Raw genomic sequence first — 10,518 nt, 5'->3', positions numbered from 1 at the left:
ATACCAACACACGAGCCCCCAAACTAACGAATCTAAAATTACGTTACTGAAGAGAAGAGAGAGAGAGAGAGAGAGAGAGATTGGTTGTCTTAGAGGAACACATATATCGCTAGTTTACTAACAAATAACATAGTCACACTCAAGACTTTGTGTTTCCGACGCACAAAAAATATATTGTAAACAGGGAATAAATGCCTTAATCTAAACAATGAGCGCCATAGTACAGTAAATAACAATAAATGATACAATTACCACACAATTCGCAAGCGCACTGGTCCAGGAATTACAGTCGTCTCCAAGATGCTGCCACTCATTCAATGGGAAGGTATGAGTAAGCAACTCAAACAGGGCTCTGTATTTATTCACTTTAGATTCAATTGTATAACAAACAAGCGGACTCATTGTCTTTATTATGAGTCACAGTAAATGCAGCACTTCAATGGTTAGTATACATTTGGTGTCACTAGGGGCTGAACTATGTTAGAGGATCCCATTGTTTCTAATCTCCCGCCCTAGGTATGTTAATTCAAAGGGCCAATGCATACAAATTTGTACAGTAAATAATATGAATCCTCCAGATCTTCATAACTTGTCGGTGTTTCCTCTGATATTCATGCTGTCTGATCCATAATCCTGTGGAGACATAAGGAAATTGGTAGGTACCATACACGACCAGTTTATCTCATTCCTGGGGTCAGATAACATATATCTAGTGTTCAATATATATCATTCGGTCGACATCCTATTATAATATAATATTCTTTATATGGAACATTTGCTGTGTCAATTTGTATGTTATTGAAGTTTGTGTATGCGCTATTTAGCACTATGTGCATTGGTAAATGTAAGTTATGTTTTGGTGTACTCAGCATTGGATTATTGTTAGAATGGGACACAGTTCATTGTGGTGAGGTTTCCGAAAGGATTATTAAAAAGCTTGCTGTGCGATTGATGTACAATACATTATTTAGATATTGCCATATTAACTTATTTTATCTAAAATGGCACCGAGCGCTCAGTCGCAGAGTAGCATGGTGTGCCATTCACAATATGGCGTGGGGCAGCTGTATGGAGATGCGTGCACTACAGGATGATTGCATGCGCATTGGGTCGATCGTGCACGGGTGCGTGCGCAAATGTGCGTTGGGAGCATGAATGATTTTAAGAAGTGACTGCAGGCCAAGACAAACAATTTTGGGTGGAAGTTGTGTCCACAGCAGTTTACATGAAAAATCATTCTCCCACAGTTGCCCTAAAAGTCAAAACACCTATCAAAGTATCAGAAAGTTTGTCAAGTCAAGAGATGTCATATTTAAAGAAACAGCACAAATCAAAGAAGAGCTGGAATCTGAAATGCAAAATAAGTATGTGTCACTGGATATGCCAGCAACTAGAGATATATCCGAACCATAAGCTACCAGAATGGACATTCAATCACAGAAAAGAACTGTAAGTCCAGATATTGGAAAACCACCTAAAAGATACCATGAGGATTTTACAAATATTGTGTTCACTGAACCTCAAGACATCCAGAACCAAAGTCAAGAGCTGACTGGTGTGAGAGGAAGTACACAATATGGCATAATTCGAATTTCACAAGTGTGGAAGATATTGACGACCGTGAGAGTAACAGCAGTTATGAGTTTGTGATTAAAGAGAGTGTTGATCTGGTCCACTTAGTCAGTGAGAAGAGTCTTACTGATATCTCTACTAAGAAAAGTGAATTAGAACCACTTAAATTGTTGATGCTTTCTTGCTTGTCTAAACCTAAATCTTTTACAGGTTGCTATGTGAAAGCTTTAAGTAAATGTTTGTGCTACATGAAGATGCTTGTAGGGGGGTGGGGTTTGTAGTTGGAGACCACTACTGCGAATACTCCATGTTTAGGTTCCTACAGGGAGGCTTCAAATTTCTAACCAAGATAGCTACTGTCCATACTTCTGTGCATGCATGGTGCCATCTTGTCACTGTGTAAAAGCACCACAGTGGAAGACTGATATATTAGAATCAATGTTGATTTCCCTAAATTTGGTTTTATGTGTGTCTGAATGTTACAGCAGTTTTTAAACTGGTTTATGCACCAATTAATGCCCCCCCCACATCTGCTCTATCCATCCTGGGGGGAGGGGGGCCCTGCCTATTTTGCGAGTACCCGGCCCCACAATTTCTGATGGCAGCCCTGATGAAGTGGGTTAACATACAGAGATGAGCGGGTCCGGTTCTCAGGGAACCAGCCCCACCCAAACTTCAGGGATCCGAGGCAGATCCGAGTCGGCTCGGGTTTTCCCACCTGACTCTGATCTGAAAATGAGGCAAAATGTCATCATCCCGCTGTTGGATTCTCAAAGGTTTTGGTTCTATAAAGGTCCCGCGATTCGCCAACATTTTTCAATCCGGCTGTGGAGAGTGAAGACAGATGGAGCTGGGAGCTGTGCTGTTGTTATATTGTCAATACTTAATACTTGTTACTGGCTGGCTGTTGTCTATAGAGGGGCTGGCTGGCTGTTGTCATGTCCATAGGGGCTGGCTGGCTGTCGTCCTGTCCATAGGGGCTGGCTGGCTGTTGTCCTGTCCATATGGGCTGGCTGTTGTACTTCTCCTGTCTATAGGGGCTGGCTGGCTGTAGTGCTGTGTTGTCCTGGGGATGCTCTGTCCTTCAGAGGTGCTCTTCTTCTACCCCCCAGTGTGGAAAAAATACAAAAAATTTGTGTTAGCCACACTTGCCATCAGTGCAGGGGTGCTGTGCTGCTGTCAAGGGGCTGTTGCCTCTTTTCTGGGGTTCACCGCAGTTTTAAAAATAATAAAATAAAAAAAATTTTGTGTGCATGTTAGCAGTGCCAGATTAATGTCCACATGGGCCTGGAGCTGAGATTTATGATGGGCCTATTGTGTGTGGCTGCCGGGGGTGTGACAAGTGCCGCAGCAGTGTGACTGGTGATGTAGGGCGGTGACCAGTGCAGTGTAGGTGTGGTTTACATAAGGGTGTGGCCTGTGCAGTGGGTGTGTTTAGTTCCATGGAGGGTATAGCTGGCGCCTACCGCCAACCTTGTGAAAGGATGTAAGCTGTATCGTCTGCCTTTCCTTGTGTCCTAGAATACTTTAGATTAATAAAAAAAAAGAAAACAAATCCAAAATGATTGGCATATTTCTATAAGTGTATATCCCGCAACCCTAGCCACTGCAGTAAATGGATACATTAACTGCCTTCTGAAACTGAATACACAATATATGATAATTGACGCCAATCTTTTTTCATCTCTTCTTTAGGATAGGGAGGTCGGGAACAATATAGTGTGTGCAGCACACACTATCCCATCCTCCGTATCTGACCATTGCAGGAGCATTTGAAGATGTTTATCGGCTAATCCCCCTGCATATACACTATACTATTATCGGGCCGATCATACAGTTATCTGCTGATCAGTCCGATAATTGGATAGTGTGTACTCAGCTATAGCTATTGCCTAAGAAAAAAAAAAGAAATGATTGCAATGGCAATACTGTACCAGGGGATTAAGGATGTGTTGGGGTTGAAGTTTCACTTGTCAATCAAAAATACACTTACATTTAAAATAAAAAATATGAGATGATAAAAAATCTCAAAAGTCACAGTATACAGTATATATACATATATCAAAAAATGCAGGTGACATGAGGGATTATTGGTGTACTATCACCTGCATATTTTGTGAGTTACCAAGATCTGTGAGTGCTGCAAGCTCTCTACTGTCTGTATAGTTTATTACTGAGGGCACCCAGGCACCTACTGATTGTGAAGGAGTGCCAGCTACCTGCTTTTCTATATATATATATATATATATATATACCCACCAGGGTGCGTCACTCACGGCTCAGTCATCCAAAATAAACACTGCGGATATCGTATTAGTTTCTCAATGTTTCAATATATTACTTCATATTGTCATCAGGATATGAATATGAAGTAATATATTGAAACGATGACAAACTAATACGCTATCCGCAGCCTTTATTTCAGATGACTGAGCCGTGAGTGACGCACCCTGGTGGGTTTATATTCTTTTTTCTGTGAAGGCACCGGCCAAAGTTATTAAGAGTGGGGAGTGCTAGACCCTGGACATATTATATATATATATATATATAATTATATATATATACCCACCAGGGTGCAGCACTCACGGCTCAGTCATCCAAAATAAAGGCTGCGGATAGCGTATTAGTTTGTTAACGTTTCAATTTATTACTTCATATTTTCATCAGGACATGGATATGAAGTAATATAATGAAATGATGACAAACTAATGGTGCATACACACGGTCTGATTTTTCCTTCAGATCTGAACGATAACGATTTAAAAATCGTTCAGTCGTTCATATCTGAAGGAAAATCTGACATATCTGACATGCCTGGACGATGAACAATGCGCGTTCCCGTTTGTCAGATAACGATATCTGACATCTTATATGTTTGCAGTCAGATTTGGATGATTCCATTCATTTTAATGCAGTCAAAAATAGTTCAATCGTTCAAAACTTTGGTAAAATCGTTCAATCGTTCATCTGACAAATCTGACCGTGTGTATGCTCCATAATACGCTACCTGCAGCCTTTATTTCAGATGACTGAGCCGTGAGTGCCGCACCCCGGTGGGTTTATATTCTTTTTTCTGTGAAGGCCCCGGCCGAAGTTATTAAGAGTGGGAGTGCTAGACCCTGGACATATTTTATATATATATATATATATATATTAGGGATGAGCAGGTTCAGTTCCCTGAGAACCGAACCCACCCGATCTTCGGGGATCCGGGGCGATCCAAGCCCAAGCTCGGATCTCCCTGTCTGCCCCGGATCCCTCTCCCGAGGCAAAACCTCGAGATCTGCTGTCGGATCTCGAGGTTTTGCCTCGAGCGGCCATATAAAAAAAATGACTTTGCCTTTGATGGGCAAAGTGCTGATTGGCTGACAGAGCCGTCTGTCACGGCTCTCAGCCAATCAGCATTATGGTGCTCATTTGCATGTAGCACGGACTCCTGAGATCCATGCTACATGCATCTGTGTGATTGACAATGACACAGAGCACAGATGGGTCAGTGAGACCAGTCTGTGCTGCTGTGTATTTCAATTACACAGATGCACGCACAGACCAGGAGATCCGTGCTACTTGCATCTGTGTCATTGACACAGAGCACTGACGGGTCCGTGAGACCCATCTGTGCTGCTATGGTAACAAAAAAAAAAATGACCAAGACCTGTGAGTGCTGCAAGCTCTCTACTGTCTGTATAGAACCACCACTGTCTGTATTGGAGAACCACAAGTACCAGCATACTGGGCATTAAGTGCCCACTAGTACCTGTAGTTCACCTGTAAAAAAATGTTTAAAAAAACACTGGACACACACACCGTGACAGTATAAGTTTATTAAACATACATACACACACACACACACACACATGTACACGTACTCACCTATGTAACCCTGTAGCATCGGTCCACTTGTCCGGTAAAGTATCCATAGGGGACCTGTGAAAAAAACATACTCACCATCTCCTATGCGAGGTTCTGTCCTCTTTGTTCCAAAGTTGGCATCCCCAGACTTGGCAAAAAAAAGAAAACCCGATCCACGAACTTAGTACCGTTCTATAGAATGAGAGCGGCAGGGTTGCACCATGGAAACCCCGCTGCTAAGCGTTCATTGGCTGAGAGAGGTCATCTCCCGTCGCTCAGCCAATGAACGGCTCCCTCCATTGTAGTCAAAGACAAAGAGGACAGAACCTCGCATAGGAGATGGTGAGTATGTTTTTTTCACAGGTCCCCTATGGATACTTTACCGGACAAGTGGACCGATGCTACAGGGTTACATAGGTGAGTACGTGTACATGTGTGTGTGTGTGTGTGTGTGTATGTATGTTTAATAAACTTATACTGTCACGGTGTGTGTGTCCTGTGTTTTTTTTAAACATTTTTTTACAGGTGATCTACAGGTACTAGTGGGTCCTTAATGCCCTGCATGCTGGTACTTGTGGTTCTCCAAGTACCAGCATGCGGGGCAGGCTTGCTGGGATTTGCAGTTCTACTTGTAAAGACAATGTTTGATATTCTTTATTTACACCACACCACACTATCAACCCGCCACCCACCGCCACCAGGGGTGGCGGGGATAGCCCCGGGCTATCAGCCTGGGGTGCCCTGGAGAGGGTGACCCCTTTATTGGGGGGGTCCCCAGCTCTCCAGGGATCCCCGACCTGGGCTGACTAGCGGTCAGGGCTGATGCTGCGACTGGGGGGCCCGGTGAAAGGGCTCCCCTGGCTGTGGCATCAGCCCCCCGCTAGAAAAAGTCCAGTGCTGGTTCTGGAACATACAGGGGAACCCTACTAATTTTTTTCCCCTGTATTTCCAGAACCAGGACCGGATCAGAGCCCAGTGCTGGTTGCGCAGAATACGGGGGACCCCTACGTCGTTTGTCCCCCGTATTTTGGCAACCAGTGCTGATTCTGACTAGCCAAGTGCTGGTTGTGCTTAAGTACAGGGGACACCTACGTCGTTTGTCCCCTGTATTTAAGCACACCCAGCACTGGGTCACTAATGCCCGGGGCTGGTTGCTCATTTTTTGGGGGGGGCACGCCATTTTTTTCTTTTATTACACAGGTTTTTTTTTTTTTTACCACAGCAGCACAGACGGGTCTCACGGACCTGTCATTGCTCTGTGCCAATCACACAGATGCATGTAGCACGGATCTCCCGGATCCGTGCTACATGCAAATGGGCACCATAACGCTGATTGGCTTCCTGTTTGCCAATGCACTGCCACTCCTAGATGGGCCACGTGTTTGTGCCGCCCACTTGTGTCGCTTAGCATAGTCATCCAGCTACCTCGGTGCAACCTTTTGGCCTAAAAACAATATTGTGAGGTGTGAGGTGTTCAGAATAGAGTGGAAATGAGTGGAAATTAATGTTATTGGGGTTATTAATAACGTAGGAACAAAAAAAGGCCCGTTTTATGTGATTTTACCGGTTTTTTTTAATTTTTTAAGAAAAAATCCAGATCCAAAACACAAAACCCAGAACCCAAAACACGGAAGGGTGGTTTTGGCAAAACCAATCCAGATCCAAAACACGAAGAAAGATCCAGTTCCAAAACCAAACCACAAAACACGAAAAGTGGCTGGTGCACACCCCTAATATATATATATATATATATATATATATATATTTATATATATTATAATATATCTCAATCAATGAATGAATGTTTATGTCCTCTGGGGTGTTCTTGATAAAAGTCCACAGAGGACTGAAACGTTGATCACAGACCTTAGCTGTCTCTTAAGCTGGGCACACACTATACAGATATATCTGCAGATGATGATCGGTCTTACACACTGAATGGCCATCATCTGCTTCTGTCCGCAGGTCTTGGTGGACAAGGGGCAGGGCCCAGTGGCCTGCTTCTGTCCGCGGGTCCCGCGGTGAGTGCCTGTTCCGTCGCTGTGTGTGTACGGGCGGTCTGCAGACCCCCCCGTACACACTTGCAGATGGACAGATATATCTGCAGACATATGTGTCCATTGGCTGTGCAGCACAGCCAATGCGATATGTCTGTGAATGACGTAAGCCAATGCGATATGTCTGTGAATGACGTAAGCCAATGCGATATGTCTGTGAACGACGTTGTTCACAGACATATCGCAGGTACACACTGGCCGACGGGGGCACGATATATTGGTCGATCAATTGATCGGCCAATATATCTGTCAGCGTGTACCCAGCTTTAATCATTTATCGTGAAAGTGACATTGAGTGCCGTCTTTTTTGACTGTATACTGTGCCAAACTAGAGGTGTGCGACCAGTGATGCTAAACAGAGTGCAGTGCTCTGTTTGCGGCAACGTTGCTGCCTCACGGCCATTGCTACTTGCGAGAAAGATGCTTCGAACAGCTCCGTGCAGACAGTATGCTGATGCAGTAGTGTCAGGCAGACACTCTGCAGTTTGTGTAGCGTCCTCAGGACACTCCGGGCAGTGCTGCACTACCAGGTGCCAATGACCACACCCTCTCTGCGCTATGGGATGTGGGTAAGGCCGGCACAAGGCGCTCCTGAGCCAGCCCCGCTACGCTGCTGTGTGTTGCTTCCGCCCGGCTTCTGCTAGGAAACTTTGACGCACATGCGCACAGCTGATTTTGGAGCCGGGCGTATGTGAACGGCGTGTGGGCGGAAGTGACGTGTGGACCCGGAAGTGGGTCCCGCACTCTGGATCATGTACATTACAGCATTTAAGTATTAACAACTTTGAAAAGAATGATGTTTGGTGCCATCTGCAAATAAATAGATGTTTGAGGCAGCAACCAATTAGAATTGGTTTAAACATCTATAGGACACCACTTGTGCAAATCACAAACCGGAAGTGATGTCGCCACTAATCTAATCAGTCCTAATTTATGGGAGTTTGAGTAGGAGCTACCCTCTGATAGCAGTACCCCTTGATAAAGTCCCAGAAGGACGAATCGCGTTGGGAAGCTGCCTTTTCTTGCCTGATGAACTTTGAACCTTTTTACCATCAATTCAGATTAGCATTGTTTTTAGAAAAAAATCGTTTTTATCCTATTTTTAAGAATTATTTTCTCTGTGTTTTATATCTGAGTTTTAACATATTTATATAACTTGAGTTATTTATTGTATGAACTACCCAGTTATTTATTGTATATGTTTACACAGTACACGGCACTTTATAGCAATACTTTTCACAACAGAGTTTTTTTTGCTGTGTGTGCAAGTCCACTGTTCAAATTATATATATGTTTGTCATATGTCAAAATAAATTGTTTTAAATGTCACTTGTATTAAAAAGAACACTCTATTTTGTATCTGTATGTACACAATTATTGATTCACAAAGATTTTTATACGGCTATTTCACTTTATTATTTGCTAAACAACACACCAGGCGCGTGATGTAACTACACATACACATGTTTTTCTGAGGGCAAATAACCCATTGCCCTACACCAGTTGCTTAGCAGACACCTTTTATTTTAGGGAGTGTGGTTGTTTTATATGTAAAGTTCATATTTTAAATATTACGTAGAGGAGAGTTGTGATAGGTTGGCACAATTACTATACTATAATTATATATATATATATATATACACACACAGAGTATATATATATAAATACAAAGGGGCCAGACATTGCACTGACCTGTGGCTGGTTAATCTGGAAATCTGGCCTGCCTTCCCTCCTGTGCTAGGCGTCTGTATGGTATGGTGGACAGGACACAGCTTTCAGCAGACTAGTCAGGGGAGGAGCTTCAGTCGCTTAGGGGCGGGGCTTTGTTTTGAACCAGGGGCGGGGCTTTGTTAGGAGCTTCGCCGGCCATCTAGTAGGCGTCTACCGGCAGAGGGGAGGGGAGCAATGGGGTGGGAGGATGGGCTAAGCTGCTGCCTGCCTCTGCTACATCAGTGTTTGTGGGCCTATTTCCAGTGAGAGGCCTGGAGCTGTAGCTCCAGCCACCCCATTGTCAATCCAGCCCTGTGTGTCAGCCAAACCTGCCTATCACTGTCATTGGCGTAGCTGCACAGGGTTGCTGTGCTCCTGCCTGTCGAGGGGCTGCTGCCCAAAATAATAAATAAACAATTTTTTTTGTGTGCATGTCACCCACACCTGGCTGTCACTGTCATCGGCATAGCTGTGCAGGGGTGCTGTGCTCCTGTCTGTCGAGGGGCTGCTGCCCAAAATAATAAACAATTTTTTTTGTGTGCATGTCAGCCACACCTGGCTGTCACTGTCATTGGCGTATCTGCACAGGGGTGCTGTGCTCCTGTCTGTTGAAGGGCTTCTGCCAAAAATAATAAATAAACAATTTTTTTATGTGCGTATCAGCCACACCTGGCTGTCACTGTCATGGGCATAGCTGCGCAGGGTTGCTGTGCTCCTGTCTGTCGAGGGGCTACTGCCCAAAATAATAAAAATAAAACCAACAATTTTTTTTGTGTGTGGTTGTGTGCATAGTGAGTATGGAGGACAGTCACTTGACCGGAGAGCAGGATCCACATACCAGTCTTGTAGCTGCCAGCAGCAGTCATGACGATGCAAGGCCATCAATGTCATCTATGAAGGCCGATGTACCAGGGCTTAAGTCAGGCCAGAAAGTCAGGCTAAAAAAATCAACTTTTACCCTGTTAAAGCAAAAAAATTTTAAAGCTAAGTCAGCTTTAGAGAAACAAAAAATTGGCAATATGCCATTCACTACACGAAGTGGCAAGGAAAGGATAAGGCATTGGCCTGTGTATATAACTGATGGTTCTAGTGATAATTTAAGCACCTCTGCTTGTAGGAGAGGAACAAAAAACATTACAATCTGAATCAGGCCCAGAGAGTTGTAGTAAACGGAGTGCAGTCTCAAGAGGGAAATGTTACCAGTGGAGTACCTCAGGGATCTGTACTTGGACCAGTGCTTTTTAATATCTTTATTTGTGACATTGCAAATGGTATTGAAGGGAAACTATGGGTCTGATTCAGAGCCGAACACTATTTGCGGACGCTC

This window comes from Taudactylus pleione, unplaced genomic scaffold (assembly GCF_031769625.1).
Source record: "Taudactylus pleione unplaced genomic scaffold, aTauple2 ptg000352l, whole genome shotgun sequence".
In the NCBI taxonomy this organism is placed as follows: Eukaryota; Metazoa; Chordata; class Amphibia; order Anura; family Myobatrachidae; genus Taudactylus; species Taudactylus pleione.
The sequence above is the reverse complement of the archived record's forward strand: the minus strand, read 5'-3'. Positions refer to the sequence as shown.